Source organism: Lampetra fluviatilis, chromosome 13 (assembly GCF_964198595.1).
Source record: "Lampetra fluviatilis chromosome 13, kcLamFluv1.1, whole genome shotgun sequence".
Classification (NCBI taxonomy): Eukaryota; Metazoa; Chordata; class Hyperoartia; order Petromyzontiformes; family Petromyzontidae; genus Lampetra; species Lampetra fluviatilis.
In genome coordinates this window covers 14,731,429-14,757,258 of record NC_136287.1, presented here as the reverse complement: position 1 = coordinate 14,757,258, position 25,830 = coordinate 14,731,429, and the positions used below count along the sequence as shown (strand labels likewise).

At 45.0% G+C, this 25,830-nt stretch overlaps 2 long non-coding RNA genes across 2 annotated transcripts; both read right to left on the bottom strand.

Annotated features, from left to right (window-relative positions):
• Positions 1-9,995: 9,995 nt before the first annotated feature.
• On the bottom strand, positions 9,996-15,932 carry LOC144935349 (uncharacterized). The gene is made up of 7 exons (XR_013637304.1): positions 15,874-15,932; positions 15,031-15,155; positions 13,645-13,709; positions 12,800-12,963; positions 11,913-12,043; positions 10,977-11,069; positions 9,996-10,476 (listed from the first exon to the last, which is right to left on the bottom strand). It is a non-coding gene; the product is annotated as an uncharacterized LOC144935349 (long non-coding RNA).
• A 212-nt stretch (positions 15,933-16,144) lies between these two features.
• Positions 16,145-18,545, bottom strand: LOC144935620 (uncharacterized). The gene is made up of 5 exons (XR_013637331.1): positions 18,452-18,545; positions 17,577-17,641; positions 17,244-17,410; positions 16,429-16,550; positions 16,145-16,213 (listed from the first exon to the last, which is right to left on the bottom strand). It is a non-coding gene; the product is annotated as an uncharacterized LOC144935620 (long non-coding RNA).
• Between the last annotated feature and the right edge of the window lie 7,285 nt (positions 18,546-25,830).

Below are 25,830 nucleotides of genomic sequence, written 5' to 3'. Positions count from 1 at the left end.
ATGTTGTTAGCTGGTATTGATGATGTTAGCTGGTGTTGATGATGTTAGCTGGTGTTGATGATGTTAGCTGGTGTTGATGATGTTAGCTGGTGTTGATGATGTTAGCTGCTGGTGTTGATGATGTTAGCTGCTGGTGTTGATGATGTTAGCTGGTGTTGATGATGTTAGCTGGTATTGATGATGTTAGCTGCTGGTGTTGATGATGTTAGCTGCTGGTGTTGATGATGTTAGCTGGTGTTGATGATGTTAGCTGCTGGTGTTGATGATGTTAGCTGCTGGTGTTGATGATGTTAGCTGGTGTTGATGATGTTAGCTGGTGTTGATGATGTTAGCTGCTGGTGTTGATGATGTTAGCTGCTGGTGTTGATGATGTTAGCTGGTGTTGATGATGTTAGCTGCTGGTGTTGATGATGTTAGCTGGTGTTGATGATGTTAGTTGCTGGTATTGATGATGTTAGCTGCTGGTGTTGATGATGTTAGCGGCTGGTGTTGATGTTGTTAGCTGGTATTGATGATGTTAGCTGCTGGTGTTGATGATGTTAGCTGCTGGTGTTGATGATGTTAGCTGCTGGTGTTGATGATGTTAGCTGCTGGTGTTGATGATGTTAGTTGCTGGTATTGATGATGTTAGCTGCTGGTGTTGATGATGTTAGCTGCTGGTGTTGATAATGTTAGTTGCTGGTATTGATGATGTTAGCTGCTGGTGTTGATGATGTTAGTTGCTGGTGTTGATGATGTTAGTTGCTGGTATTGATGATGTTAGCTGCTGGTGTTGATGATGTTAGTTGCTGGTATTGATGATGTTAGCTGCTGGTGTTGATGATGTTAGCTGCTGGTGTTGATAATGTTAGTTGCTGGTATTGATGATGTTAGCTGCTGGTGTTGATGATGTTAGTTGCTGGTATTGATGATGTTAGCTGCTGGTGTTGATGATGTTAGTTGCTGGTGTTGATGATGTTAGTTGCTGGTATTGATGATGTTAGCTGCTGGTGTTGATAATGTTAGCGGCTGGTGTTGATGTTGTTAGCTGGTATTGATGATGTTAGCTGGTGTTGATGATGTTAGCTGCTGGTGTTGATGATGTTAGCTGCTGGTGTTGATGATGTTAGCTGGTGTTGATGATGTTAGCTGCTGGTGTTGATGATGTTAGCTGGTGTTGATGATGTTAGTTGCTGGTATTGATGATGTTAGCTGCTGGTGTTGATGATGTTAGTTGCTGGTGTTGATGATGTTAGCTGGTGTTGATGATGTTAGTTGCTGGTATTGATGATGTTAGCTGCTGGTATTGATGATGTTAGCTGCTGGTGTTGATGTTAGCTGCTGGTGTTGATGATGTTAGCTGGTGTTGATGATGTTAGCTGCTGGTGTTGATGATGTTAGCTGGTATTGATGATGTTAGCTGGTGTTGATGATGTTAGCTGGTATTGATGATGTTAGCTGGTATTGATGATGTTAGCTGCTGGTGTTGATGATGTTAGCTGGTATTGATGATGTTAGCTGGTGTTGATGATGTTAGCTGCTGGTGTTGATGATGTTGCTGCTACTGGCAGCTGCTTCTCCAGGTTTGCTCCCAGATTCGTTGAGTTTCGAGTCTCGCCTGCGGCCGCCTTGACAAGGCCAGAGGCCAGATGACTTCGCGGGCCTCGTAGGGCCCACGGGCCGGACGTCCCCCAGCCCTGGCACTTTAAAGTGACGCCGATGACGCGTGGGATTGACGTGAGATGGAGGCGCGTGTGAGGAGGGGGTGGATGATGCTATTTTAGGCGTGGGTGTCGTTTTTGGTCTAAATGTCATGAATGTCTCCGTCTCCTCGTGACCCCTCCTCCCCTGCCCCAGGCCCAGGCTGGGCCTGGACCCGTCCTCGGATGCTCGTGGTCGACACGCATCGTGCACGCGCTTTGAATTCTTCGCAGCGCTCCCGTCGCTTGCGAGACGAAATGCCAAGGGGTCTGTTTTTACCACATTGCATTTCTATTTTTAATCTTCACATTCAGCCCCCGCGAATCCCACAATAACAATCTTCACCACTGGCACCCACCGGCTTCTTGACACAAAACTCGCTCGATGACGTCTGAAGTCGTCACACGCGGCTATGCGGTCGCACGTGGGACGACACTGTACGTACTGTGTGTACGGTATGTACTGTGTGTGCTGTACGTACTGTGTGTACTGTATGTACTGTGTGTGCTGTACGTACTGTGTGTACGGTATGTACTGTGTGTGCTGTACGTACTGTGTGTACTGTATGTACTGTGTGTGCTGTACGTACTGTGTGTACTGTATGTACTGTGTGTGCTGTACGTACTGTGTGTACTGTATGTACTGTGTGTGCTGTACGTACTGTGTGTACTGTATGTACTGTGTGTGCTGTACGTACTGTGTGTACTGTGTGTGCTGTACGTACTGTGTGTACGGTATGTACTGTGTGTGCTGTACGTACTGTGTGTACTGTATGTACTGTGTGTGCTGTACGTACTGTGTGTACGGTATGTACGGTGTGTGCTGTACGTACTGTGTGTACTGTATGTACTGTGTGTGCTGTATGTACTGTATGTACTGTGTGTACGGTATGTACGGTGTGTGCTGTACGTACTGTATGTACTGTATGTACTGTGTGTGCTGTATGTACTGTATGTACTGTGTGTACGGTATGTACTGTGTGTGCTGTACGTACTGTGTGTACGGTATGTACGGTGTGTGCTGTACGTACTGTGTGTACTGTATGTACTGTGTGTGCTGTACGTACTGTGTGTACGGTATGTACTGTGTGTGCTGTATGTACTGTATGTACTGTGTGTGCTGTACGTACTGTGTGTACTGTATGTACTGTGTGTGCTGTACGTACTGTGTGTACGGTATGTACTGTGTGTGCTGTACGTACTGTGTGTACTGTGTGTGCTGTACGTACTGTGTGTACTGTATGTACTGTGTGTGCTGTACGTACTGTGTGTACGGTATGTACTGTGTGTGCTGTACGTACTGTACGTACTGTGTGTGCTGTACGTACTGTGTGTACTGTATGTACTGTGTGTGCTGTACGTACTGTGTGTACGGTATGTACTGTGTATACTACCCGGCAGGCAGCTGCCTCCTCGCTTTGTGCGCCCTTATTTCGTAACGCATCTACTACTACTGCGCTACTTCCACCGCATAAAGCGAGGGAACCTGTAATGACACAATGACCTGTATTTTTTCTATAATATTAACGCCCAACTTTATCTGTGATGTGATGAACGCTGCACTTGCCGTCGTATTCATGCAGGGGGCGCTGCAAACCTCCCCGCGCCCCCTGCATGGACGACGGAGGCGCAGGGACAGACGATCGATCACGTTGGGATCGATCTGCAGACGGCGGCGGTCTCCTCGCACGGCCAGCAGCTCCGTGTCGCCTTATCTCAATCCCACAATCCCAAACAGGTGAAAGTCCGCATCGAACCGAACCCCCAGCAAGGACATCTACTTAATGACGAGAGAACATTCACACGAAATGTCCTTTTCAATGAAGTCTTCCAGATGTAAAATTATATTTATATATAAACAACTTTCTCTATGTGTCTATGATGAATATGATGAATGCTTCAGAGAGAGAGAGAGAGAACGCGGCGATTCGGTGTTTATTCCCAGAATCGACTCGGCCCCCACCGACACCACTTTGACGTTTGTGTTGCGACGACGACAATTTCCCATTCTCCCCGCAGACGCCATCACAATCAACAAGTCGCAGAGACAGACGTTCCATTACGTTGGTAAGCGCACAACTTTATCTATGTTTCGATGATGAATACTAGGTTTTGATTTACAGCTTTTGTGACTGCAGGGATTCATATTCTTGGTTCTTTCGGTAAAGTCACGTAGAAGGGAAATAATAAAATAATAACAATATAAAACAGTACAAATTCTCACGACGTTTCGACTGCAACACAAGCAATCTTCATCAGGTGTGAAATCCACAGCAAGAAAATGTTCTAATTTTCTTGCTGTGGATTTTCAGATTTTCTAATTTTCTTGCTGTGGATTTCACACCGGATGATGATTGCTTGTGTGGCAGTCGAAACGTCGTGAGAATTTGTACTGTTTTATATGTATATTATTGTATTATTTCCCTTCTACGTGACCAAGAATATGAATAGTCACACAATAGCACACAGAGGCACGACGAGGCTGGTGGTTGCAGGGTCAACAACAGCAGCAGAAGCAGCCCTCGCCACAGCAGAGAGGTGTTTGGGCTGGATCGCGTAAATTGGCACGATCCAACCCAAAAACCTCTTCTGGATAACATTGGTCGCGACAGCTCACCACGTGTTCAACTGAAGCAGGCTCTACGGCTGCCTTCCAGCACTCACTTTAGCCCCAGACGCACCACGCGCGCGTGTATCGTTCTCGACACCTTTATAAAGGGGTGTTTTTCGGGTTCGATCGCGTAAATATATAAATGTGTCGCTAAACCCGCCACCACCCGACACAGCCAACGAGTAAGGGTTGTCACGTAAACAGAACGTGGCCAATTCGTCACTAGTACAGCACTAACCGGTGTGTTGGAGAGCCAAGCCACAGCATTTACAATTTGAGTACGACGTTTTGCCAGTAATTACAAATTCCAGATTCGTGGAGAAATCCTCCTCCTGTTTCGGTAAACAGAGTGAGAGATCTGGCGTCGTCACTTCTGACCCAATCAGTGCGAAGGCCGGGGGGAGGGGAAGGGATTAATGAATATATACATTACAAGGTGAACACATTACAATGGGAACCCATTACAATGGGAACCCATTACAATGGGAACCTGCCGTTTTTTTGTGTGCACGAAAATCGCAGTGTCTGAGGTTGTCTGCTCGCAGTTAATCACCATCGAGGTATGGTCACCTGTATAAGCATGCAGTTAAACAGCTGTGGGATTACTTGATGATTCGCTTCAAAGCAGTTTAGCAGTGGTATTACTTGATGATTCGCTTCAAAGCAGTTAAGCAGTGGTATTATTTGATGATTCGCTTCAAAGCAGTTAAGCAGTGGTATTACTTGATGATTCGCTTCAAAGCAGCACTCGGCCTGTAGCTATCCGAACGGTTACAATATGTTTTTATTTCCCTCAATGTCGATAGATTCTCTAATTAGTCTGGGTCAGTAGTAACGAGTTTTCCACAGGACTTCAACATTATCAAAGTCAATTGAGTGTCCCTGTTGGCACGCGTGTGCTGCTACTGCCGAGTATTAAATTATTATTATTTTGGTGGTCTACCACCACCAGGTAATCTATCGAGACGGCGGTCGTGGCGACGCGTGTTCGTCACTGCCAGGTTATGCTCAGAGCGACAGCAACTTCTACCTCCGTGCACAAGTTTTGGGATAAAACCGAGTCGTGTTTTTGGTAAGAATGTAAAACATGCGAGCATTGAAACCCTCGTGAATGATTGCTCAGGTGACCTACACGGATGATTCATGTTGCCTCGTTACATTCACCAGTGACTTAGTCCACCCCCAGGTGACCCAGTGGCTCAGTCCACCCCTAGGTGACTTATTCCACCCCTAGGTGACTTAGTCCACCCCTAGGTGACTCAGTGACTTAGTCCACCCCCAGGTGACTTATTCCACCCCTAGGTGACTTAGTCCACCCCTAGGTGACCCAGTGACTTAGTCCACCCCCAGGTGACCCAGTGACTCAGTCCACCCCCAGGTGACCCAGTGACTTAGTCCACCCCTAGGTGACGCAGTGACTTAGTCCACCCCTAGGTGACCCAGTGACTTAGTCCACCCCTAGGTGACGCAGTGACTTAGTCCACCCCCAGGTGACCCAGTGACTTAGTCCACCCCCAGGTGACTCAAGAGGGCAGTTGGCGACTGCTGCGTCTGATCGTGTTTGTGGACAAAGCGGCCCGGCGTGGTGCTGGCCACCCACCCACCCCCTCGTGTGCCACCGTCTTGGGCCTCATAGGCGCTGCTGCTGCTGCGTCTCGCTAACGGCACTTGCTCCAACGATCAGTGAAGGCTATAGGGGGGATCTTTGTCAATGTAGTGAGGAGCGGTGATGTCGTGGTTAGCGCATTGCGCTATGAACCAGGTGACCCGAATTCTATTCCCGCTCACTACCAACATCGGCGGCGAATATCTGAACCGGTGCTGGGCATCGTCTCGATCTACTCAGCCTTAAATGAGTGGTAGCTGGTGCGGTGTGTAAGCATCAGCACTGGGGAGACAAAGGTGGCAGGGCGTGGTGTTGGCCACCCACCCCGTGGCGTGTCCTGCCGGCCGTAATAGGAGCTCGCTCACAGCACTTTCCCCGATGGTCTGTTCAAGGCGATACGCGAATTGTTGTCTTTTTCTCGATGTGTATGCTTTGGTGGATGTGTATGGTCGCGTGTATGTGTATGCTTGTGTGGATGTGTATGGTTGTGTGTATGCTTGTGTGGATGTGTATGGTTGTGTGTATGCTTGTGTGGATGTGTATGGTTGTGTGTATGTGTATGCTTGTGTGGATGTGTATGGTTGTGTGTATGCTTGTGTGGATGTGTATGGTTGTGTGTATGTGTATGCTTGTGTGGATGTGTATGGTCGTGTGGATGCTTGTGTAACTTCTTTCGCACCCTTTGCTTATGTGCATGGTTGCTAACAACACTGTTCAAGGCTCTCTGTATAGAGGGTCTGTGTTGTGTGTGGTTGTTCTCAGTGTGTTTAAATGGGTGTGTCTGTGTATAGTCGTGTGGGGTTGTGTGTGCGTGTCTTTGTCTTTGTGCCTGCGTCACTCCGTGTGGGTGGACGTGGCTATGCGTGTGTGGGAGCGGTGGCGCAGTGGCTAGCACACTGCACGACTCGCCTTAGATTAGTACCTCGGGCGGAGTGTAAACATCGCCACTGGGGATACAAAGGCGGTCGGGCGTGGTGCTGGCCGCTTCACCCCCTCGTATGCCGTGCCGGCCTTCATAGACGCTATAGGGGCGATCCATTGTGTTTGTGATTGTGCCTGCATGTATATTATGCCTGCATGTATATGTGTGTGGTTGTGGGTGACACTGTGTACCTATACATGTGGCTATGTGTGTCTGAGTATGTGTGTGGTTATGTGCTGGTGCGGTGGTGAAATGTTAACTACCTCACCTGGTATACAGAAGGTCGTGGGTTCGATCCCGACCCTGATGCATGCTGCTGTATATTTGGAGTTTGCGTGTCTCCCCGTGATCGAGTGTATTTTTCTCCGGGTTCTCCGATTTTCCCCTCCACGTTTGGAACACGCGTTTAGAGTATTTGGCTGCTATAAATGTCCACTTGATAAGCAAATTTGTTGAGCTATCATTTGTGGCCAGTTCGCTTCTGAAAAACAGCTGTATAGTGGACTTTACCTGGTAAAATAAAAACAATTTTACGGTAATAGTTGTTGTCTGTGTCTGCTTGTGTGTGAGTTTGCCTTGTGTGTGTATCTGTGTCACTGTTTGGCTGTGTGCTCTCCACAGTGCCAACACAGCAAGTTGATAGGGGGTAGAGCACGGGTGGTGGTGCATCTCCCAGAGCCTCTTGGCACTTACATGACGGCCTCAAAATGCACGAAGTCTGGATGAAACAATGTAGGGACGTCACCGCCACTTGGTGGGAAATGCTGTTTTGTGTGCATGGGCTGCATGGAGCACACGCTCATAGGTTGTTGTTTTGTAGGTGGAGGTGGCAGGCCCGGGCTCCGGTGGGATCGTCATGGGTTCTGCCACGGTGGCGGCACGGAGGGGAGTAGCGTAAAGCGACCGTAGCCCCCCACCCAGTGGGCCTGAGGTTTAGTGAGAGGCAGCCCCGCAACGGCACGAATGGACTGCTACATCGGCTGCAATCCCCCCACCGGGTGGTGGGAGCGGTGGTGCACAGGGCACGTGACTCGTGTGCATGGTCACCGCAGAACATTGAAATCCGCGTGAAATAAACAAAAACTTCCATTGAGGACTGCCCCGGGATCTTGTTCCTTTGCCATCACACGGTTAAGAATTTCATCACAAGATGTAATATTTAAAATATGTATTTGTAGTTATATCACTTACATATATTGGCAATCAGTAAAATATTACAAGGTCGAAAGTCTTACACACACCGGCGGCATGTTACATACTTTCCATGGCAAATATCTTCCAACAAATATACAATAATTTTAGTGCAAACAGTATCTACATGATGTCATAAATAAGGCATTACCATTGCTATTGTAAACAGAAAATGAGTAACTAGTTATTACCACGCGTACCGCTCTTGCAACAATACGTTCTACTGGTCATTACATAGGCTAATACATAACATTATTTTTTATTTGCATATGCCAATGTTTACGTGAGTAAATTAAAGTGCAGCATGCGATTTATGGGCTACAGCCACTGACAAAGAGGTAAAGATTTACTTCAACATTCCTGAATGACCAACAAAGAAGACATGGATATGCGGTGACTAGCAACATATACTGTGGCAACATTACAGCATTTAATACAAAAATATACGTTCTTCGCATCTGCGGACATTCTAATATTATTGAGAATGTTTACACGTGGGCTTAATGATACAGTTCACAATGTGCCCTCGTTGTGGTATTTATTTCGGATGAAAAGCAGAAACAACACGGAGCTGGAATCTCACTGCACTTGAAGTTCCCTTCTCAAGTAAACCTCTGCCAGAGTGCGACTGTTGGGTGATTGCCTCCAACTCTCACTACGGTCCAAACATCGGCACATTTCATTCTGATTACGCAGTCCTTTATTGCCCTCGTAACGGGAAATCAACTGAATGGTATCTAAATACTATCAGTGACCACCGGTGCAATGCAGCGCGGAGCCCCGAGTGGCCCTTTGTGCCACACGCGGGGTGCCGTGACAGGTCCGACTTTAACGCCGTATTCTTTTTCAAACCAAATGTGTTTTTTCTCAAATGCTGTATTGGCTATAACAGGCACTGTTGGGGGGTTGTATTAAAGCTGACTAAGTGATCCCTCTGCATGCTGAGACGTCTGTGTGTGCGTCACCGAGTGGTCGATACGCGTGTCTCAGTCTACCCTCAAGGTGCGATATTTTAACAGTACATTGAAAAGACATGTTCGTGGCGTTTCAAATTTTCGTTTTAGACAGATTTTTAAAGAACATTTGGAGGAAAATATCCTGCAAGTTTGAACTGAGAGTTTTATATAAATACGTTACATACATACAACCCAGTGTAATATCAGTTAGATTTGTCCGCTTTTAAAGATAATTATCAATGATTAATGTCGCACGCAGACATGTTTTACTTACAGCATTTATTATGGCCAGAACTTAAAAATGTGGGTGACAGTGTTGAGTGTGTGCTTCGTATCAGTACAGACACACACACGAGTTGGTGTGCGTGTGCAGTGTCGCACAGTAGGCAGCACAGGCTGTGTATCTGCCAGTCATCACGGTCAGTCATCCCGTAACACCTGGGTCTGTACCGTGACCTCCTGCCAGCAGCGAGCCTTCCACACTTCACGTGGTCTCAAGATGCACCTAGCCTGGCACAATCAGCGTGGTGATGTCACAGTGGCGAACGGCGATTGTTGCTGTTGCGGCGTGTGCCCGTGCGTTACAGTGTGTGTGTGTGTGGCAGTGTGTGCGTGGCAGTGTGTGGCAGTGTGTGTGTGGCAGTGTGTGTGGCAGTGTGTGTGTGTGGCAGTGTGTGTGTGTGCGTGTGCGTGTGCATGGCAGTGTGTCTGGCAGTGTGTGTGTGCGTGGCAGTGTGTGTGTGGCAGTGTGTGTGTGTGTGCGTGTGCATGGCAGTGTGTGTGTGTGTGGCAGTGTGTGTGTGCATGGCAGTGTGTGTGGCAGTGTGTGTGGCAGTGTGTGTGTGTGCGTGGCAGTGTGTGCGTGGCAGTGTGTGTGTGGCAGTGTGTGTGTGTGCATGGCAGTGTGTGTGTGGCAGTGTGTGTGTGTGCGTTACAGTGTGTGTGTGTGGCAGTGTGTGTGTGTGGCAGTGTGTGTGCGTGGCAGTGTGTGTGTGTAGCAGTGTGTGGCAGTGTGTGTGTGTGTGCGTGGCAGTGTGTGTGTGGCAGTGTGTGTGTGTGCGTGTGCATGGCAGTGTGTGTGTGTGTGGCAGTGTGTGTGTGCATGGCAGTGTGTGTGGCAGTGTGTGTGTGTGCGTGGCAGTGTGTGCGTGGCAGTGTGTGTGTGGCAGTGTGTGTGTGTGCATGGCAGTGTGTGTGTGGCAGTGTGTGTGTGTGCGTTACAGTGTGTGTGTGTGGCAGTGTGTGTGTGTGGCAGTGTGTGTGCGTGGCAGTGTGTGTGTGTAGCAGTGTGTGGCAGTGTGTGTGTGTGTGCGTGGCAGTGTGTGTGTGTGTGCATGGCAGTGTGTGTGTGTGCGTTACAGTGTGTGTGTATGCGTGGCAATGTATGTGATTATACGTGGTTGTGTATGCCCCGTCGTATTTGAAATTCATTGTTATGATTCTGTGCAAAGACACTCCAGCTTGGTAACTTGTCAAGCCCCGTAGAATGAAGTGGGTTTGTATGACGGTATCTGGGAAATAAAATAAAATAGGTGTTACACAGTGACTTTGTCCGAAATGAAGATGGGTTTAACACGTGTGCTGGCAGGGTTAATCAGATAACTCCAAGGGGAAGTCAAAACATGTACGTTATATTATTTGCTTGCTTTTATTTGCAGTATTTACGTGAAAACAATTACATTTCTGCTGGGAGGGGAATGAAAACGCCTGGTTTGAGATGGCTGAAACATTGCGACAGTGGTCTTTATACACAAATGCCGTGTGGTCAAAAATAAAACTTCAACAATTTTATTTATAAAAATCTTACAAATTGCTGCGGACTTACCTATTGCAGTACAGTAACAAGGGTACGTCTAATCGCTATCATAAAAAAAATTACTACATCAACGTACGGGGCTTTGCAGATCGATGTTTTCTACTGAAAGCCAACATGGGTTTCTTGAATGTGGCTGCCACAGTAAAAATGTATTTTCTGTAATAAAATAACTTCCAATGTGTCGTTACTGCGTACCTGGTAAGATGGCAGTCTGTCAAATTTATTCGAGGATATCTTGTAAATGTTCGATTTTCCAAGTCTTGGACAATGTAGAACTCCCTTCTTCCACTGCAAATAAACAAACAGAAAATGTTAAATTCCAGAGACGTTTCTTTGTAATTCAACTCTCACATTGATTTTAGCGTTGGTGGTCATCTATCACCATAGCCACACATAATGTTGTGATTTACACATGGTAGTGGGTGTGACAAGTTTAATTCAAGTGTAGTATGTGTTTAACCAGGTGAGAACTCAAGAGACCAGGTTAGTCTCATTTACAAAGTGACCTGGGTACAACTGCGCCGTGCATGATGGACACAATATGATGGGCCTGCCTAGATGTTGGAGATCATGAAATGGATAGGTTCATGCCATGGACAAATATCACTAATGATCGCATTGTGATTACTTGACGTGCACCAGTAAAGTGATGTGTCATGTAGTTCGGACGCAGGCATTGGAAGGTGGATGAGTGGCTGGGTCAGAGCACTTAGCCGACACTGTTCAGAACCTAAGTTTGAGTCCGGGTTTCATCCGCCATTGATTAAACCAGGTCCTCAGTGCAGCATATTGATGGTCTTCGCCCAACAATCATTGCCCGCATCAAAATGTCATTACGATATTTTTTGTTATTCAATTCTATACAATAGATTCCTGACATAAAAAAAACACTCTCTACAGAGAAGTATTGGATGCAAAATGTATTTTGAAGCGACTCCACAATAGTTTGTGGTGTCACCTCTCAGCACTATCGCCACGTTTGATGCGACTCTCTCCACTGACTGAAACTATTCACCAACATTTGGATTGCCTCGCAGCAAGACCGAGTACTCAAGTGGCATCAAATAAGTGACAATCCCCCGAACACAATGGTGACGTTGCAAGCATGTCGTGATAGTGAGTGAGACGCACCAGCACAGCAAGGATGGCGATCAGGGGCAATAGCAGGATGCCCATGACGATGATTGCGATGCCGTAGGGAGGCACCGACTGGCAGCGCATGAAGGAAGGGTTGCATACAGCTGAAGATGATGAGCTTGGCACTGTCTCACACACACACACACACAATCCACAGTTAGTCTTATCGCGTCAACTTGTAACCCGCCGCCACTATCGCACAGTATTCGCTCGCTCTCGAAAAGAGAGAGAACGACTCGGAGACATGAGGAGGAGGAGGAACCACAACAAATGAATAGCAAAAGGCACCAAAAAATATATGAAGGTGTTATCAGCCGATAAACGAGTGTTTACACAATGCTTGAAGTGCTATTAGCAAGCACCGACTAGGACTGGTATTGCCTATGAGGTGGTGGTGTGGACAGCACCATGTATGCCTCACTGTATTTGTATCCGTTGTCAATGCTGACATATACCGCACTAGGTACTCGTTTGAGAAGACCCAAGCTAAGCTGGGATGTTATCGCAGCAAGCGAACAGCTTCCATACCATTCCCCCTCGCACATCACATGCTGTTCATTTATATTAAACATTTCAAAACAGTGAACTCTGCAGTAAAGGGCAATACTCCGTTTACCCGTTTTTAACACCATCAAAGGGAACGTTGCATTTTATTGGTGATACAAAACGTGTGCACAGTGAAATTTAAATTATTTTAATCGCGCATCTGATCGAGGTCTGCTGTGAGACTGAGACCTCTCTTAACACATCACAACTGCATAGCCATGCAATAGACCCATGAGCCGTTTCATAAATGTGTACAGCATATGCAGAACTGGCAGTGGAGAGTACACACTTTACCTAAAAGAACAACAACAATAATCAAGTGAATGGAAAACAACCTTGTGTGCCATTAACGATGATGGACTGGCGATCTAGTTGCAGGTTTGTGTCTTTCAGAAAGCTGCTGGAGTCCACGTTGTTCAGGACAGATGTCAGCAAATCTATATCTGTGGGCGCCGTCATCAAAAACTGGACGGTTGACTTGGCAATCACCGATCCTTTCCTAAAATAAAAGATTAACAACAATTATATTTGCACACGTGAAACATTTTCGCATTTACTTCACGTGATATTTTAAAACAGACAAATAAACTGTCGCGATCAGAATTTAGACACGTTTCTACAGATCGTGACCCATGTATCATTAACTGAGTTGTGAAGTGTCGATGAGTGAAGTCAAAGTGTATTTGCTCTCCACGTCACGATGCGGCAGCAGCAGTCACGGATCAGGAGGAAACATCCTCAAGTGTGGCCAACTCCTTTCCAGAAGCCATTTCACGGAATGTTTTCCCATAATTCGCCGGGGGAATTGTAGATTCTCTGCCCAGTAGACATGCGACGATTCACCCCCCGTGAGATGCATACTACCATCATAGTTCAAGGTTATGACTTTGATTTGAGAATCGATTATTTTTTTCTCCCATTAATATTGCCGCATCAGTATTGTCTATCTCGTGTGTTCTGTCTTGCTTGCACTTTTTTTTTCCAAAAGTACGGCAGTATTTCATTTTCATGCATCGTCCCATGGCCGCACGATGCAATAGAATTTTGAGCTTTAAAATAGATTTGAATCTACGCATCAATGAATCGTACATTGTTTCCCGCAGATAAAGCAGCGCATGGCACATTTTTATTAACAATACTCGCAATGATGTTTAAACAGGAAAAATACTAAAATACTCACGAATATTTTGCAACGGAGACCCTTCGAAAAGTGTCAGCATATTGACCTGAAACAATTTTTCCAAGCTGAATGGTAAAAAGAAAGACATGAAAAGGATGATATGTTATATCATTCACACAAAGACATATTGACCATACTTTATTTAACCAGATAAGAACTTACTCCGATAGAGTTGTCTATTTTGTGAATGGGTAAATTTAGAATTTGTAAATGAGTTTTAAATGTTTTAATTCAGATTTGAAGCAAAATTTTATCTCAATCACGAGCACATATTGGTGCAGAGTAAATCGTGAAATGTATTTGTAAAGTAAATATAAGGTGACCGACTATATTCATCGTCATCATCATTATCAGCCGCGCTCTGCTGTCACCAGCATTGGGGGTTGTCATGTGACTATTATTCACGCCACTGGTCAGTGTGGGACGGCCAGGAAAGCACATTTTGTCTCGCCTCTATTTGTCTGCTATGGGTTCAGTTGTTAAATGACAGTAACCGATGGTTGGTTTCAAGATGTAGGAACCGTAAACCATTTCCTGTGAAATGTGATGCCTTATGAATGCACCAATTGGCACGTGCAGACGAAAAAAATGGCACGGCGCGCGCAACTCTGATTGGTCAGCGGCAGCCATCTTACGGCGCCTGCCCCCATGACAACCAACTTGAGTGTCAACGTGGTGCGTGCCTTGCTCAGTTAAGGAAAATGTGCAGCCCTGTAATTGCTGGCTTCCTGGCAGAAGGGCCTCCACTCGAAGCAGCCCTATCGTGATATCTGTTCTATTGTTCAACGCTGGCCAAACTTGTTGGAAGAGGTGCGCGTACCCACAAATGACCCCACCACGCCAAACATGCCAATGGACTAACTGTGGAGTGCCCATTATTGTCCTGCTTGATGGAGAGCGGCGGGGGCGTTTAACCTGCCCCATTGTTTCAAATGCCTCGTCAGGAGACTTGAGTTGAAACTACTACCCCTGGTCTGCAAGCCAAAGTGTGCGAGCCAATACACCGCATATCGGATGACAAACATAACACGCAAGCACTCGTGGTTGTGCATTTTTTATTGTTGCGCATCAATGGATGTGCGACAAACCGGCAACATGTGTTTTACTGGTTTCTACTTTGGGGTTACCGGTTATGGGAGAAACCCCTCCTCCCGTAGAGCTTATTACCAGGCCTACACGGCCCCCAACATTCTTCACCAGGATCAAGGCAGTGGTGGCCCAATGAAGGAGCCAACTAAACTATGCAGTCTAACTTTTACACTAAACTTGCAAAGCTGCATTACATTTAAAAATGTTATCTAACTTAAAAAATACTTCTTATTTTAGCTGGCGTACAAAACCACAAATCATTGATCACAAGCACCACACCGAGACATATCTGCTTACCCCATCAATTATTTTTCTTGATAGAGATTTATAATATAAACTTTGAACGTCGAGGAGCTCATCACTGTAGTCGAAGTTGATTATTCTCATGGTTACGTTCATTTCCTGAAAGATAGCGTGGACACCTGCAGAAGTGAAATGACAGAGATATCATTAGATAACACGTAAATACTTTGTTTAAACTATTTAAACTGTGACATAAGCAGGCTCTTTCTGAATTTACATCAAACAAAGCTTTGGAAATGTGCAATGTGCCAATTACTACGACATACTGAATTATAAGCTTTGAATTTTACTATAGAAGTCAGAAACAAAGACCGATAAAAGAGCACACTTTCTCAGGAGTGAAATGGCGGAGCTAAACATCATGGTGCCTGTTGGGAGGGGCCACATTTGCTCAAGTCATTGACTTGATGGTCTAGATGATAAAGTGGCTCCACATTCAGTTCCTTTAAGCTGGTGGTCTCGGTAAGGCTGAGGCAAAGCTATCATGGGTTGAACAAAATATCCCAGGCAGTGTCAGTGCAGTGCGCTCGCGAAGCCAAGCAGAAGCCGCCTTCGACGTGTCGAGCTAGGAAACTGTTTCCTCTGCAGAGCCTGCCCCTTTATTAGCGACCCCAGGCAATGTGTCATCACCGATTAACAGGAATACGACATTTTCACCCGCAACTCAAGGCTACAAAGTTATTTCACGTTGAAGAAATTAATGCTTTGTTTTGAGAATCTTGGTATGATGTTTTGGGGAAAAAGAAGAGCTTTCAATAGCCACCATTCAAGAAGGATGTCTCCGAGAGCGGAGTGATTTTTTTTGCGAATGGAAGCGTTGCGACAACCTCCGCTTACCGGCCACAGCGACGGTCCGTTCATCCACGACCAAGCCAGTGGAGCCGAGTAACATGGAGGCGTTAATGTCCTTGACCAAAAGCGTCAAGATATCATTATCTTTAATGTTGACATTGTCTTTTGAGATTACATTGGCATTGACCTTCACGTGGCCACTTTCATTCCTGGAAATACAGTTTACATAATTAGTAACATTGTAGCTATTGCTCACGATGATAGAACAAGACATTTTTCAGAACTGTAATGTGCTTGTCAAGCGATGAGGCAATGCTTACGTGAAGGAGACGCTGACAAATTGCAGATTGGAGTTTTTGTACTGTTGGGCAAGAATTCTTGTAATCTGTGAACGAGAAGAACAACACACTCGTCAACAAGTTACCCACAAATGTTCACGGACAGGAGAATGCTGGGAACACTCCAATACAGAACCGCACTTACGATTTGCATGGTTGGCTACGTAGGGTGCGAAACAAGTTCAACATTCATGCATATGCACACCAACGCAGTGGCCACACGTGTCCTGTTCACTGCTTGCATTGCGGAAGACGTACTGACCTCTTTGGAAACGACGCCGTTGAGGTCGGTATAATCCTTGCTGGTTTTGTCCTTCAAGCTGGATGTGAAGTCTTTGTTGGTGATATCAAATGATATCTCTTTGGTTGTGTAAGGCTTGGTACCTAAAGTCAAACAGAATGCAATTTGTATTATCCATACTCCAAGTTTACACGTTCCAACGCTTAAAATAAAAAAACTGCTATTTTTATTCTAAAAACTATTCTACGGACAGACTACTGCATGCCACAGACTGGAATATCTGAAGGCTACAAAGATACTGTCGCAATTCTTAAGAATTGCAAGAGCTTGTCTAGCAGTGTGGAGTGATATGTAAATTAGATGATCAAAACTGAGAAGGATAAGGCCTCGTGTCACGCTTTCGCTCGTTTTCTCTTCTCGCCCCCTTCACTGGAACAAACTTTCCCTCCACATCACACCGCCACCTTTGCTCACTAGTGTCCGCTCACAACTCACTTATTGTTACCCCTCGTTCACTCCACGACCACTTAATGTCATAACCACCACCTCGTCATAGTCTCATTATTTGGCTGTCACTCATTCCCCATTCATTCAATACATTCATCATCATTAACCGTCACCGATTTCGCTTTCACCGAATTCACGCATCACAGATTCCCCCCCCCCCCCCATTGCTTCCTCCCATCTATTTCATTCACCTCATCTCAACCGTTACATTCACGCAGACGTCGTCGTATTGGTGTTAATTCTCTGTAAAGCGCCTTGGTTCAGGCGCTATATAAATTACGTTTAGATAAGAATACAGCGGAGTGATATATTGCGACATTTCTGCTTACCATCCACCTGGTAGGTCTGTTCATCCACTACCAGCTCAGTGGCGCCCAGCTTCAAGGTCGCGACATTAGTGTCCTGGAACAGGAGCGCCATGACATCGGACGCAACGATCGCTGAGTTTTCCTTGAAGATGGCATCAGTGTTCACTTTCAAGCGGCCGTTTTCATTCCTGAAAATACATTGCAGTTCGTGTTGCTCGTGATATAACGTATACGCGTTTATGCTGGGACAGTTTCTCAAATGCTGAGAGAACGCGCTTTCGCAGCTCACACTTGGCCACGTTTCGTGTAAATGTAACGCGAAGTTGCACAGTGACGGGAAGTTGCAATGCTCACGTGAAGGAGGTGCTGACAAACAGGAGATCGGAGCTGTTGTACTTCGTCAGGAGGACTTTCCTAATCTGTAATTTAATAGGGGGGGGGGGGGGTGGGGAATACATTTTAATGACAAATTTAAACAATTGGTCACTTATCAGCGAAAAAATGTCATTTGTGTTGTATGTGGGCACGTAAACATTTGACGTGTGTATACGTGTGTATACATGCACATAGTGCTTGTGGTGTGTCTCCTATTCCCTCGAGGAATCCTAAAGCACGTGGGCCTCCTGAATGTTGACAGCTGGAAATGTAATAGCAGGGGCACTCCCAGTTCTCTCTCCCAACAACAGAGAAGTTCAAACATTGGCTTAAACAGTTAGCTCAAATTGATTGGGGGTCATGGTCGTCGCGTTGTATGTGTAATTACATAGCTGGGTCTGATTCATTTCTCGAAAATGTATGGTCGTGCACTCGTTGCTGACAACAATACGGAGAATTGGCAGGACGACGCAGCTTGACAATGTCATCACAATCATGAAAGTCGCCCATGAGCTCAGGTAGCTTCTATATGATGCGTGTCAACGTGCACATTAGCGAGTAGCACCTATGAAGGCCTGGCAATGCACACGAGGTGGGTGGTGGGTGCCCAGCACCACGCCCGCTACGCACACTTGTCCCAGAAGTCTGTTATCAAGGCTATACGGGGGAGCGTTGTCTCTGAACATGCATTTCCTATTGCGATGTACCACACGTATTCGTAAGAGCGCATCTACGCTCACACACACATATCTGCAACACGCACGCAGACGCATCAAAATTCTACACACAAAATCCGTTTTCTCAATCTCGTGGTCACACGGCACGTGCGGCACAAGCCAGAGAAAGCGACCGACCTCTGCGGAAACGAGCGCGTTCAGGTCAGCGTAGTCCTTGCTGGTTCTGTTCTGCAGTGAATCCGTAAAACCTTTGTTGATGACCTCAAATGAGATCGCCACGGGTTTGTACGGTCTTGTCCCTAAAAAAGTTAGATATGGTACGGTTATCATCCGTAGACAATGTTTACACACACACACACACATATTCCATGAACGTTTACACACTTATAATACATAGAGGGTGCGCGTTTCTACTCCGTGTCGGTTGCGATGCTTACCGTCTATTGTGATCGATGTTGAGTTTACAATAATATCCGTGTTCTTCAGTGTAGAGGATGTATCTAAGTCATTCTTTATGAGTTCAAAAACGTCGGATGGAACGACGGAGGTGACGGTGTAGAAGGAGGCATTCGACTGCACGGCCACCATCCCATTCTCATTCCTGGAACGCAACAGGGTAGACGTTACAATGACACCACGGGGATGTTTGCGTCGTAGATTCGTGGATGTAAGCCAAGGTATATCGAATATAATTATTGACATAATTACCTGAAGGTGTTCGTGATTCCCACAAAAGTATTTGGATATTTTTGGCTTAAAATCTTCGTCAGCTGCAAGACAAAAACAACGTTCATTGGAGCACGTCAGTTCAGGAGTGTGGCGTTCAAGGAACAGCGTGCACTGGGCCCGCATGGAGAATAACCCACATGCGTGTGTGACGAAAACCTCAAATCAAGATTGTAACATGAAAGCAAAGCAAATCAAAAACGTTTGCCTGAGCTCAGCGAGTTGGCGTTCATACCTCGCTGGTGTAGGCGCCGTTCAGGGCGATGTAACTAGAAGAGTTGGTGTCGCTGAGGTTGGCGCTGTACTTCTTGTTCAGCGTCACGAAATTGAAATTCATATACTGCGGTGGCAAATCTGTTATATTGTAAACTGAAACGAGAAAGGCGATAGAATGCGTAAGTACAGCACCATATTGTAGCACATCACACGTGCAGTACAACATGTTTCATATTCACAGACAGCGATGACATTACACGTTTTGTCTTGTTATGGAATGGATTTAATTTACGCACAAAACAACATTACAGTAATGGGGCCTCAGGACACAACGATATGGGCAACATTTTATTTGTCAATTTATCAATTTGATCGATTTGTTTTCCTTACAAGCATTTCGGACCTTACTACAATTGCACAAAAAACAAGTCTGCCAGCGATTGTAGTAAGATCGGAAATGTTCAAAGAGATTAATCAAAAACCGTCACAAGTTAGAGGAGATCCGGAGATGCCCCTGGCACCCTGAGTGCGATTGCACCACTCTGGGCCTGGCAGCAGCCGTTGCTAGGGACTACGTCATCGTTCTCTATCCCCCCGTTGCTAGGGACTACATCATCGTTCTCGATACCCCCGTTTCTAGGGACTACGTCATCGTTGTCGATGCCTCCCCCGTTGCTAAGGAAAATACGTCAATGTTCTCGATGCCCCCCCGTTGCTAGGGACTACGTCATTGTTCTCGATGCCCCCCCGTTGCTAGGGACTACGTCATCGTTCTCGATGCCCACCCCAGCCAATCAACGTCCAGATACACGACTCGGATCCAACGCGACTGCAGTGAAGTCAGAACGAGAATGGAGGAATCCGATGAGCTATGAAGCTCTTTTTGTTTAACAGATGTCCAGTAGGGGTGGGTCACCCATGATGTCCCCGTTTTGTGCATTTCAGCAGGTTCGGCTGTGATCGTATACGTTAATATAATTATGTTACATTGTGTCCACAATTGTGTAATTATATCAGTTAACGGTTCACTTTTACTTTGAAAATTTACTTACGAGTGTTCACGACCACTCCTGTAAGAGCTCTCCTAACGTTATGAGGCTTTATTGTCTTAAATCTCGTGTGGATTTGGAGATAAGATAAGTAATAGCTTACACAGTTTCTAGAGGGAGAATAGATTGTGCTCACAAGCTGTACGGATGTAAGTTTTATGAACTTGTAATGCATTAAGACTACAGTCTGAAACTGGTACACAATGCAATTGTGTGAACACCCTTTTTGAGATCCATCGTACACGGCAGCAAAGATAGTTTACCATCCATTACTGTGCAGAATGTCAAATACAACTGAATGAATATTTACCATCAACATTTATCGAGGTGGGCGACAGGCGCAAATCGGAGTGTGGAATGGTGGTGTTCGGATCTAGCTTTGAAAATAACGTTTCGAAAACCTCCTGTCCTGGTGGAGCATTCTCCTTCACAAACTCCGCTTCGGCATCCACCATGATGGACCCTTTTCTGCACGAAGACAGAACAAGAGAGAACACGAGAGAATACGATTTATCTTACACGTCAGCTCCCACAGGCACTACTTGTGGAACAAGTGCGATTATTCTGGGGTGCGCTTCGTGTTGAAACATTTTCGAGCTTTTGCCATGCTCTGTGTTCTAGTAAAAGGGCCCATAGCCTCTTATATAATTTCCCTTTAAAGGCCACAGTGGATCTACGATTTCCGACATTTTTGGATAGTTTTGGCCGGGCCACGGTGGGAATCCATTCTTTGATGGCGCTCACGAGTCTACCATGACCGAGGCCTCTTGAGTGAGTCTATGATATACATTAGAGACATTATAAACTGAGTGAGTGCTACGGCAGTCTATGATGTACATTACAGACATTATAAACTGAGTGAGCGCTACGGCAGTCTATGTTGTACATTACAGACATTATAAACTGAGTGAGCGTTATGGCATTCTATAATGTACATTATACATAATGTGCATTATAGAATGCCGTAGCACTCAGTTTAATAACCATTGCTGCAGTCTACATTATAGACTGCCAATACGCTCACTAGCTTAAAACCCAGGCTCCAGTCTACATTATAAACGGCCAGTACACTCCGATTAAGAACCAAGCTACAGTCTATATTTGTGTTTATTATTATTATTTTTATTCACTTTATTTTTATTCTTATTTTTCTATCTACGTGCCTTTACTGAAAGAAGCAAGAATATGAATTGCTGCAGTCACCAAAGTTTTAAGTCAAAATTTTGAAAATACAGTGCTTAGATGTTCATGATTGATGAAAGTGGCGCAGCGTGGTTGCCACGGGCCCTCTCCTTGCCAAACATCCCTCTGTGTGCTACAATTGCGCCTCCTGCACGCTCTCCGGCTACACCACTGCTCTGTCAACATGTTGACACTTCCATCACATTTAGGGAAATTGGAAAATGAAAAGTGTACCTCATTTGTTTCACATTGGTCTTCAGAAACCTCGCACCATACTTGGCCCTAAATATTTGATCAAGCTAAAAAAAACAAGAGCATTATTACAGTGTGTGAGCACATACCACGCAACACTTGCTTTAAGTTGACGCTGTATGCTTAATTCAATGTTAAAAGCGTGAAGAATAATACATCATGAAATAATTATAAACAATATTAAAATCGTAAATATTTCACTCTTTACGAATGTGGGTAGAGTGTTTAACTGCTTTGCTGACACGCGCTTTAATGAGACGTCGTTGGCCAACTCAACTCGTGATGTCCCAACAAAGTGATTTCAAGAAACCCGGGCAGTGTTCATATCCACTGGAGACCCTGTTCCAGCAGTGTAAATCCCATATTCATATGGCAGGGACCGGTCTATCCATAGGACACCCACTGTTGGCTTTCTATAAAGTGGCACTCTTTAACCAATCCATTGGGATAAAGAATATTGAGTCTACCCCAGGCATGAAGGTCATGTTCCAGACACGCTTTATCTTGGTAACAGCTCTCAGCTGGAAAAGTGATACCACTCAAATTGTGCACTATGCCCTTGCATAGTAACCCATTCACAATTCAAAACTGCACGTAAATAGAAACTCTCCAAAAAGCAATTTAAATTGTAAAGTTAACACAATATTTCGCAACCAATATCATCCCTTACATAGGTTTTTTTTGGTTAGATCGCGTAAATATATAAATGTGTCGTTAAACCCGCCACCACACGACACAGCCACCGAGTAAGGGTTGTCACGTAAACAGAACGTGCCAATTCCTTACTAGTACAGCACACCGGTGTGTTGAAGAGCAAAGCCACAACATTTACATTTATATATTTACACGATCTAACCCAAAAAACCCGTATTATGATGTATACATCCATTCATATAAAAAAAGCATGTGGAAAACTGCATATTATAGCATTTGCAAATGGTGTAATTCTTACCTCAGTAATGATGATGAAAGAAATTTCTCGATACTCTTGAGAATTCTTGTCATTGAATTTGTCATTGAAGTCTCTGTTCATAATTGCGAATACAATGACGTAGTTGATATTCGGCACAGGAGGGATTGGTGGTTGAACTGTAACTGTAGAGACAGGCGTTTGTGTGACAGTTGTTGGTTGTATTATTCCAGACGATGACATTTGTTTGGATGTCGTCGTTACAACGGAGCTTGCTGAAGAAAGAGATTGCGAAATTGTCTGTGACACCGATATGTTGCTGATGGCTGAATGGGTTGGCATGAATGACGGCGACAAGCCTCCCGTGCTGGTGAATGCTGCTGGCGACAGGGACCCGATGACGCTTGAAGCTGGCGATGCGGTTTGTCGTTGTGAGGGGGACAATGTTGGGCTCTCAAATGTTGAAAGAATTGCAGGAGACGGCGAAGCGCTCAAAAGATGCGATGCTGTGCTGCTGATTGTAGACGAGATGAAAGGCAATGGTTGTGTTACTTCTACTCGTGACGTAGAACTAATCGATGATGATTCTACAGAATTTGCTGTAGATAGTATCAACGGAGATGATGGTGAAATTGGTGTTGATGCTAATGGTGAAATTGTCGGGTTAATGATTGTCTGTCCTACGGAACTAGATGTGGATATTGCAGATGTAGGTGATGGTGAAATTGGCGAGTTAATGATTGTCTGTCCTACGGAACTAGAGGTGGATATTGCAGATGTAGGTGATGGTGAAATTGGCGAGTTAATGATTGTCTGTCCTACAGAACTAGATGTGGATATTGCAGATGTAGGTGATGGTGAAATTGGCGAGCTAAGGATTATCGGACCTAAATAACTTGCTGTGGATGTTGTCAATGGTGGTGTTGATGTCTGTGCTGTTGAAACAGATGTTGATGTTGTTGATGTTGTATTTGATGTTGCCACTACTGATGTTGAACTTGCTGGGATAGTGGATGCCTGTGCTGTTGAAACAGATGTTGATGTTGTTGTATTTGATGTTGCCACTACTGATGTTGAACTTGCTGGGCTAGTGGATGTCTGTGCTGTTGAAACAGATGTTGATGTTGTTGATGTTGTATTTGATGTTGCCACTACTGATGTTGAACTTGCTGGGCTAGTGGATGTCTGTGCTGTTGAAACAGCTGTTGATGATGTTGATGTTGTATTTGATGTTGCCACCACTGATGTTGAACTTGCTGGGCTAGTGGATGTCTGTGCTGTTGAAACAGCTGTTGATGATGTTGATGTTGTATTTGATGTTGCCACTACTGATGTTGAACTTGCTGGGATAGTGGATGCCTGTGCTGTTGAAACAGATGTTGATGTTGTTGTATTTGATGTTGCCACTACTGATGTTGAACTTGCTGGGCTAGTGGATGTCTGTGCTGTTGAAACAGATGTCGATGGTGTTGATGTTGTATTTGATGTTGCCACTACTGATGTTGAACTTGCTGGGCTAGTGGATGTCTGTGCTGTTGAAACAGCTGTTGATGTTGTTGATGTTGTATTTGATGTTGCCACTACTGATGTTGAACTTGCTGGGCTAGTAGATGTCTGTGCTATTGAAACAGTTGCTGATAATGTTGATGTCGTATTTGATGTTGCCACTACTGATGTTGAACTTGCTGGGCTAGTTGATGTCTGTGCTGTTGAAATAGCTGCTGATAATGTTGATGTTGTATTTGATGTTGCCACTACTGATGTTGAACTTGCTGGGCTAGTAGATGTCTGTGCTATTGAAACAGTTGCTGATAATGTTGATGTCGTATTTGATGTTGCCACTACTGATGTTGAACTTGCTGGGCTAGTTGATGTCTGTGCTGTTGAAATAGCTGCTGATAATGTTGATGTTGTATTTGATGTTGCCACTACTGATGTTGAACTTGCTGGGCTAGTAGATGTCTGTGCTGTTGAAACAGATGTTGATGTTGTTGATGTTGTATTTGATGTTGCCACTACTGATGTTGAACTTGCTGGGCTAGTGGATGTCTGTGCTGTTGAAACAGATGTTGATGGTGTTGATGTTTTATTTGATGTTGCCACTACTGATGTTGAACTTGCTGGGCTAGTAGATGTCTGTGCTGTTGAAACAGCTGCTGATGATGTTGATGTTGTATTTGATGTCACCACTGATGTTGAACTTGCTGGGCTAGTAGATGTCTGTGCTGTTGAAACAGCTGTTGATGATGTTGATGTTGTATTTGATGTTGCCACTACTGATGTTGAACTTGCGGTGCTAGTGGATGTCTGTGCTATGGAACTAGATGTGGGTATTGCAGATGTAAGTGAAGGTGAAATTGTCGAGCTAATGACTGTCTGTCCTACGGAACTAGAGGTGGATATTTCAGATGTAGGTGATGGTGAAATTGTCGAGCTAATGATTGTTTGTCCTACGGAACTAGATGTGGATATTGCAGATGTAGGTGATGGTGAAATTGTCGAGCTAATGACTGTCTGTCCTACGGAACTAGAGGTGGATATTTCAGATGTAGGTGATGGTGAAATTGTCGAGCTAATGATTGTTTGTCCTACGGAACTAGATGTGGATACTGCAGATGTAGGTGATGGTGAAATTGGCAAACTAATGATTGTCTGTCCTACAGAACTAGATGTAGATATTGCAGATGTAAGTGATGGTGAAATTGGCGAGTTAACGATTGTCTGACCTACAGAACTAGATGTGGATATTGCAGATGTAGGTGATGGTGAAATTGTCGAGCTAATGATTGTTTGTCCTACAGAACTAGATGTGGATATTGCAGATGTAGGTGATGGTGAAATTGGCAAACTAATGATTGTCTGTCCTACAGAACTAGATGTGGATATTGCAGATGTAGGTGATGGTGAAATTGGAGAGCTAATGATTGTCTGACCTACAGAACTAGATGTGGATATTGCAGATGTAGGTGATTGTGAAATTGTCGAGCTAATGATTGTCTGACCTGCAGAACTAGATGTCGATATTGTAGATGTAAGTGATGGTGAAATTGGTGAGCTAATGATTGTCTGTCCTACAGAACTAGATGTGGATATTGCAGATGTAAGTGATGGTGAAATTGGAGAGCTAATGATTGTCTGACCTACAGAACTTGATGTGGATATTGCAGATGTAAGTGATGGTGAAATTGGCGAGTTAATGATTGTCTGACCTACAGAACTAG